Raw genomic sequence first — 8,517 nt, forward strand, 5'->3', positions numbered from 1 at the left:
AGCTGGCCAGCTCTAAGTACCTTAGAACAAACTTTCCTTGGCAGGCACATCGGTGTAGAAAAGCATTCCATTAAGGACAGAAAGTTGGAGGGGCCAGTGCCTTACAGCTTAAACATTTAGATTATCAGGCAGAGAAAGTACAGAACATGGAGGAAAGGTTTTCCTCCTGTTGTGGTTAGGAAAAAGAAGACTGTCAACAGAAGCAGATTTCACAACCACCAGAATCTGGATTGGGAGACATTTTCCTCCCTGACCTCAGCTAGACCTAAGGTTTATCCCGCGATCATCCCCGGGTCGTCCCTGCCTGCTCCCGGGATATCCTGCGTGTCATTTACATGAACAGGGATGACCTCGGGGCGATCCTAACCCTAAACTTTAGGTCTAGCTAAGGCCTCTCTCTTTTAAAATACTAGAACCAGGGGTCATCCCATTAAGCTGATTGGTGGGAGATTCAGGACAGTTAAAAGCAGAGGGTTCCATATAGTTAAAATATGGAATTCACTAACAATTTGGATGGGTTTAAAAGGGGGTTAGAGGAATTCCTGGAGAAGAAGGTTATCAATGACTACTAGTCCTAATAGCTATGTGCTACCTCCAGTAGTAGAGTCAGTAAACCTACAGTTGCTGGGGAACATGGGTGGGAGGGTGCTGTTGCATCATGTCCTGCTTGTTCATCCCTGGTCGGTGGCTGGTTGACCACTGTGTGAATGGAGTCCTGGACCAGATGAACCCTTGGTTTGACTCAGCATGGCTCCTCTTGTGTTTTTTATATTCAAGCACCTAATAATTCTGGGGTCTACTTGGCAGCTTCTACATTCAACTCATCTCCCACCATGATGCTACATTCCCATTGTCACAGTTCAACCTCTTTCAGCCCATGGCATGAATTCCATTTCAGAGAAGATCTTGGCGGCTACATTCCATTGGTGGCAAATGGGGTGAGGCCAAAAATACTTTTAAAATGCCGGATTGTTTTAGCTTAAAGCTCTTATTACCAGCAACTAAGTCTTTGGAGAGGCCTGCCAACCTTTTAAGAAACTGCACAATAACAGGGAAACCAACAAGCGAACAGTGGTTAGGGAAATGGGGCAGTGATAATCGGGGAATGCTAGAGGGCAAAATTGGGGACCTAAGGGGTTGCGGTGACCATATGGAAAGGAGGACAGGGCTCCTGTATCTTTAACAGTTGTATTGAAAAGAGGATTTCAGAAGGTGTCATTTGTATGACTTCAGCACCGGGTGAAATTCCCTCTTTGTCACAACACTTAAAACTGCAGGAGCCCTGCCCTCTTGACCAGATACAAAAGAAGTCAGGGCTCCTGCAGCTTTAACTGTTGTGATGAAGAGGGAATTTCACCAGGTGCTGCATGCATACAAATGACACCTGGTGAAAGTCCCTTTTCAACACAACTGTTAAAGATACAGGAGGCCTGTCCTCCTTTTCATAAGGTCACCCTACAAGGTGGATGGGTAGGTTTTATGGTTCTGAACTCCTTAAAAGCATCAACTTTATGAAACGGTGATGCCTGGATGCTAAGTTCAACTTTTAAAAAGTCTCAAAAGCAGCCTAATATTCCCCCCCCCCCCATCAAACAGGTGCAAAAGAGGAAGGTCTTGCACAGGTGGGGAAGGCTGACACTTTGCTTTTACGCCAGATCAGATAATAGGCCAATTAGCATCCCTGAAGGGCGTAACTTTACGTATTATATTACTGTTGTAACTTGCAGCTACAGCTACAGCCTTCCGTCACCAAGGTCAGCCTACCTCCTCTGATGCCTGCAAGTCGAATGCACAAAGCTTGCTGGGGAAGTGGTGAAATTTCCTTCCTGGGTGGTTTTCAACATGGGATTCGATGGAAACCCATGAGACAACTTCAGATTTGGGCTGTGGGCCAGAGGACTGGGGGAGAGGAGCCACGGATGTAAAAGGACCACCACTGCCACAACCGCCACGTAGAACTCAATATCTACTGAACTTAGCATTTCCTAGCTGCGCCAAAACCAACTTTTTTAGTAGCGTGGCCTGGCCAAAGTTCAACAAACTTTAGCCGTGCACTTTTGGAGCAGAATGTTTACTTCCTTTTATTTGCTTACTTCCTTTTTGGCATGCCTTTAACCAGCGTTCCTTTGAACAAGTCTGGACATCCACAAGTTGCAAAGGCAACAGCACCCTCAGGTTGCATTCGACCTGTCTTTATATCACCTTGTACATAGCGATGTTCAGGTCTTACTGACTGACCGATGAGGGCTACAAACATTCTTACAGTGCTACCTCAACAGACAGAAACATATTACACATGCAATGACAAATGCAACCCACAATAGCCCAGAGTTCAGAAAATAGAATTAAAACAACCTCCCCCAACCAAGGGCCCTCCCGATGTTTTGGATTTCAACTCCCATCAGCCCCAGCTAGTCACAGTCCTTGCCCTAGGTGGGCATCCTAGACACAAAGTGCTGACCACTATGTTCAACATCTAAGGTCCTCCTCCAGGTGCCTACTCAGAGAGAGGCTCGAAGTGTGGCAACAAGAAACAGGGCCTTTTCGGTGGTGGCCCCCAGACTATGGAACGATCTCCCTGACGAGGCTCGCCTGGCGCCAATGCTGCTATCTTTCCGGTGCCGGGTTAAGACTTTCCTCTTTGCCCAGGCATATGGCGGCACATCTTAATCACCCACATGTTTAGTTTTTTAATGGTTTTTAATGGTTTATGTGTGTATGTTCTGTGTTTTAAAATTTGAAATTTTGTATATTTGTTTTTATCTCAATTTTAGAATTTCTGTAAACCACCCAGAAAGCTCTGGCTATGGGAGCGGTATATAAATGCAATAAATAAATAAATAAATAAATAAATAAATAAATAACCCAGCCATGTCTGGTCGCCTATGGTGGCCAGGAATTCCATATAGGCAAGTGACTGGGCTGGTGGAAGAGAGTCGGAACTCTCTGGCCTCAGCTAAACCTACCTGGTCTAGAGTGATGGAGGGGAGAAGATCTCGCAATATTTTTATCGCAAGATCTCCCCCTCTGTTTACACACAGTGTGCAACGACCTCGGAGGGAGAGGACATTGCGCCCGCCATTTTGGTTTTTTGTTTTTCTTAAAGAGCGCATGAACGCTCCTGCGCAAAAGGTATGCGCTTTTTATATTTTAAATTATTTTTCCCACTCACCCCACCCCCGATGGGTGCAGAGCACCTGAGGATCTCTGCGCCCCGTGCGTGGGTCCCGGCTCCTTGCGAGTAACCACGAGGAGCCAGGACAAACTATGACGCCTGCACACACGTTCCACAGTCTTGGGATCAGCCCGAGAACAGGGAAAAAGTGAGCTCAAAGGCTAGAGCGAGGTCCTGGGGCAAGGGAGGGACCATCCCTTCCTGCTCCCAGGATCCCCTGTGTGTCATGCGGACACACAGGGACGATCCAGGGGATCGCTCCAGGATATCGCCCCGTCTAGCTATGGCCTCTGTCTTCCAACAGTCTAGTTGGTTTCATATTATCCATGGAAGAGGGAAAGACCTTTCACCATGAGCAGCACAGAAACCAATCAGTCTGGAGGAAGGATGGGTGTGGGTCTGGAGAAATCTATTTTATTTTATTTTATCTGGCTTGCTAAGGCTCTAGAAACCTGCAAATCCATTCCGGCTATAGAAGAATTTCCAGGCCCAAGAGGCTGCCAATTTCACCAGAATGCATGAAAGAATGATATGATTGTCTTGGTAAGAATTTACAGATCAATGTAGCAAAGGACTGCAGCATAATGCCTGCTGTCTTCTTTTGTGCTAAGACCTGCTGAATTCGAAAGCAAGAAATCACTGGGGTCCTTTCCCTGTTGGGGAAAACAGATTAAAAATCACAATTTCGATCTATAACAAGTTTCCACCTGATTTTTAAGCGGGGGGCGGGCGGGAAACAGCTCTCGCAAAAACAAAGCAAAACAAGATTTATTTTGTTGGTTTTAGAAATTCCTTTCTCCTAAATATTATTTATTTAGTGTGCAATGCAATGCATGTTTAGACAGAACAAAAGTCACAGCTCCCAGCGTTATCTAGGTAGCATGACCAGTGAATGCTCTCTAAACATGCATAGGATTGCACCCTTAGCTTGACACAAACTAGAATTGAATTACTTTTTTGGGGGGTGGGGGAGGATTTTAGAGTTTAGTTCATTCTGGAACAAGTAGCACAAAACTGCATGTAACCAACTTGAAGCGTCAATGTAGTTCTTCAGCCTAGCAGGTTATACTTGCTGTCTGAGGAAATACACTAGCCCTGAAGCCACAGGCGAAAAAACAACAACCGCACTGTGATCTTGGGCTATAAATAGTAATAACCAATGATTATTTAAAACATGCTTGTTTACCCTGACATTTCCCAACTGCTAACTTGTCTAAATGTTGTTGTGTGTATTTTATGATGCTCCTTTGTTTTATAATTTGTTGTAAACGGCATAAGACTTTGAAAAATGGGAAGCGGTATCGAAACAGTCTAAAATAAATAAATTAAGAAAAAATATATATTGTCCTTGGGAGAGCATCCTAGCACCATAGCATGTCTCAGAGAAGCCATTGCATGTCAACTTATCAGCTGAGCAGCCCCCTGCAAACTGAGACAGAGCATATATACCTGGGACACACACTTTTTTCATGCAAGGTGCTGGTCACTGTCTCAGTGGTGCTGTGCACGAACAGACAGTTAGCTTTGAATTCCCCTTCAGTTCCAAATTTCGGTGTAACCCTAGATTCCCTTGAAATGCCAGTCCTACCACCGTTTTCAGTTGTATTTTAAAACCCAGTGGTGTAAAGCAGTCCACTCACATTGGTTCCAGGTAGGTTTTTCTGGCACTTCTCAATATTTATTATATTTAGATCTTGCTTTTCCTTCCAAGGCAGCATACGTTAACCTCTTTCTCTCCATTTTATCCTCACAACCATCCTGTGAAATAGGTTCAGTTGAGAGTCAGGGACTGGCTCAAAGTCATCCAGTGAGCTCCATGGCTGAGTGAAGACTACAACCAGGGTCTCTGAGTACCAGTCCAACATTCTAACCATGAAATAACACTTGAACTCGTGGTCCAGTGCATGCCCCAAGACCATTTTTATTTATTTATTTATTCATTTATTTAATATACCGCCCCATAGCCGAAACTCTCTGGGCGGTTTACAAAAGTTAAAACAGTGAACATTAAAAAGTATACAAATTTAAAACCATCAAAAATATAAAAACAACAGTGTAAAACAGTATCCATTTTAAACAACGACAGACATCTTGTACTGTCTGCTGGATCAATCTAGTCCAGCACTCTGTTCACATAGTGACCAACCGGCAGTCCACCAGCAGGGCTGGTGCCAGACTATTTTGCGCCCTAGGCAAGGTGAGCTACTTTCACACACACACACATGACCCCCCCAAAAAAATAACAACTTTGATTTTTAAGAACATATGTTTCCTGGAAGAAATAAGAAGCACAAAACTTGAAACTGCTAAATTTATTTTAAAGTGCAAGAAATACGTTGTACCAATTATAACAAACAAATTGCAAAGGAATGTCTATGGGTCTAAAATGCATTAGTTAATAGGAATATCACCTCCAAATCACCCCCCCCCAACTCATGCGCATGCACACACACACACTCAGCATCACTCACTCCAAAGAAACACACGCATGAAGACATGCATTCACTCAAAGACCTCATGCACCCCATTCACCCATACATTCTCTCTCTCTTTCTCTCTCTCTCTTCTGGGCATGTTCCGGAAGTCCGAAGGTGGAGCCGCCCCACCCCCAACCCAGCGTCCCTGGCTTCACAAATATTATTATTATTATTATTATTATTATTATTATTATTATTATTTATATAGCACTATCAATGTACATGGTGCTGTACAGAGTAAAACAGTAAATAGCAAGACCCTGCCGCATAGGCTTACATTCTAAAAGGTTGTCACACAGAGGACGGCCAGGATCTCTTCTCGATCCTCCCAGAGTTCAGGACACGGAATAACGGGCTCAAGTTAAAGGAAGCCAGTTTCCAGCTGGACATCAGGAAAAACTTCCTGACTGTTAGAGCAGTGCGACGGTGCCTGTTTGCATTCTCTTCCCCTCCTTATTGTTTTACTATGATTTTATTAGATTGTAAGCCTATGCGGCAGAGTCTTGCTATTTACTGTTTTACAGCACCATGTACATTGATGGTGCTATATAAATAAATAATAATAATAATAATGAATCCTCAGGCCAGGCTGGCTCACAGCCAACGTGCGTGAGTGCTGCGCTGTGCCTGGCGCCCCTCTTAGCTTGGCGCTCTAGGCGGCCGCCTGAGTGGCCTCTATGGTAGCACCGGCCCTGTCCACCAGGGACCCACAAGCAGGACATGGTGCAACAGCACCCTCCCACCCATGTTCCCCATCGTCTCATGTATATAGGCTTATTGCCTCTGATATTGGAAGAACAACAAAAAGATTCCTCTCCTTGCTTTGCAACGTGTCATATGCTGACTCATTTTGGCAGTCATTTATTTCAGAATCAGGATAGTTAGGAAACTCTATGGAGTCAGACCAGCAAACCCAGTAACAGCTACTGAGCAGTTGCAACTGGCAGTTGCTCTCCAGCGTTTCACACAGGAGGTCTTTCCAAGTCCTATCTGGAGATGCGAGGGATTGAACCTGAGACCTTCAGCATAAAAAACATGTAGTTAACCACTGAACTGCAATCCCTTCCCAGATTTTGCTGTCCTGGAAGTAGCCCTTTCCCATGGTTCTTTATTCATCTGACAAAGTACATTCCAGTCCACAAGAGTGGATAGTCCAAACTAAAAATAGTTCAATTTGAAGGTGGCACAATATTCTTGGTCATTTATGGTGGAACTGACCAACAGGGTAGCCTGCCAGAATCTTTCTGTGGTTACTTTCTTTCTTTCTTTCTTGGTTTAAAGAAGAGAAAATGCTGCACCCAAATACTGGACACCTTTACTGACAAACTGGCATTGGAGAGAAGTGAGCAGAACGTCTTTGAACCAAACTCTTACCACTCCAGAGTTGAAATAGGAAACAGGAAATCCCATTCTACAGAGATTAGAGTCTCTCAGAATCAGACATCAGATAATTCATGGGGCACCATCTAAATCTTATAATTAAAACTGAAACCTAAGCCCAGTGCAAGGCAGGAATCAACCCACCAATTGCATTACAAATTGGGGGATGTAGCTACTGTCGATTTAAACAGGTAGAGGAAATCACATTGGTTTGCATATCTTTAACAGTTGCATAGAAAAGGGCATTTCAGCAGGTGTCATTTATATGCCTGCAGCACCTAGTGAAATTACTTCTTCATCACAATAGTTAAAGCCGTAGGAGTCCTGCCCTCTCGACCCGATACAAAAGAAGTTGGGGCTCATGTAGCTTCAACTGTTGTGATGAAAAGGGAATTTCACCAGGTGCTGCATGCCTCCAAATGACAGCTGCTGAAAAGCCCTTTTCTATGCAACTGTCAAAGATACAGGAACCCTGTCCTCCTTTCCATATGGTCATCCTAGTAGCCAGTATTATTCTTAATTCCCCCACACAGACAGGGACCCCAACATCCATGCAAAAGGAGGGGGAAAGAGACAGCCAGGAGCGGAAAAAGATTTCCACCGTGTCCCTAGGGAAGGCTAGCTTCCGCGATGACCTCTCTGTCTCTGCAGGAACTTGGAACCGGGAGCGCCAGGCAGGTGGGGCTCAGATGACTCCTAACAGAGCGAATGCCTCTCCTGCTGATGCCAGGAGTTGGCCAGGCTCTTCTCAGCTGGGTTCCCTATTGTTGTTGTTGTTGTTATTATGATTATGATTATGATTATTATTTCTCTCCCTAAGCAGGCACCAGAAAAAACCCACGTACAGGATTTAAGCTCTGCCATCTTCGGAGGAGCTTAAATCATGCATTTTCAGCAGCAGCAGCAGGTGCGCCTTTTAAAAAACGCCAGCGAGAGCTGTCCAGCGCCCTTCGGTGGCATCATTGCCCCGGTGGCTTGCTTTGCAATGCGCCCCTTCTCACCCCGCCTATCTCGCTCCCCTTCGCCCCAGATGCCCCCGTAAATCCTCACTCCCCCCCCTCTCTCTCTCCCCCGGGCTTGTTTACCGCGGCTGCCCGTCCGTACCCTGGATTTCTCTTTGGCGTCCAGGCGCGCCTCTTGCACGAACGGGTTGAGCACCAACGGCGAGGCGAGCGACTCCTGGCGAGGCAAGGGGAAGAGCCGGGGGGCTGGTTGCGGCCCCTGCATGCCGCCGGCTGCTGCTTCGGCCGCTGCTGCGCCCAGACTCATCGCTGACAAGTCTCCAAAGCGAACCGGGAGATGCTGCAAAAGCCCTCGCTCCTCCCTGCCTCCAAGGCGCCTGCGCGTCATCCCTCGAGATGGTGGGGAGGAGGGAGGGGGGAGAGGAGGGGGAAGGTTGCCAACTCTTTCAGCACTTCCCTGCTCCTCTGCCTTTCGCAGCAGCTTCCTCTGCAGACTTTAGCATAGCTTAGATTTTAAAAAACC

General features: G+C 45.8%; 1 protein-coding gene across 1 annotated transcript in view; it reads right to left on the bottom strand.

Moving 5' to 3' along the window:
- LPCAT2 (lysophosphatidylcholine acyltransferase 2) overlaps positions 1-8,229 on the bottom strand; it is a 47,928-nt gene extending 39,699 nt beyond the window's left edge. Inside the window, exon 1 of the mRNA XM_063141492.1 lies at positions 8,137-8,229. The gene's annotated coding sequence lies outside the window, so the exon portion shown is untranslated. The remainder of the gene's footprint in view (positions 1-8,136) is intronic.
- Positions 8,230-8,517: the final 288 nt, after the last annotated feature.

The sequence above is a fragment of the Elgaria multicarinata genome, chromosome 14 (assembly GCF_023053635.1).
Source record: "Elgaria multicarinata webbii isolate HBS135686 ecotype San Diego chromosome 14, rElgMul1.1.pri, whole genome shotgun sequence".
NCBI lineage: Eukaryota > Metazoa > Chordata > Lepidosauria > Squamata > Anguidae > Elgaria > Elgaria multicarinata.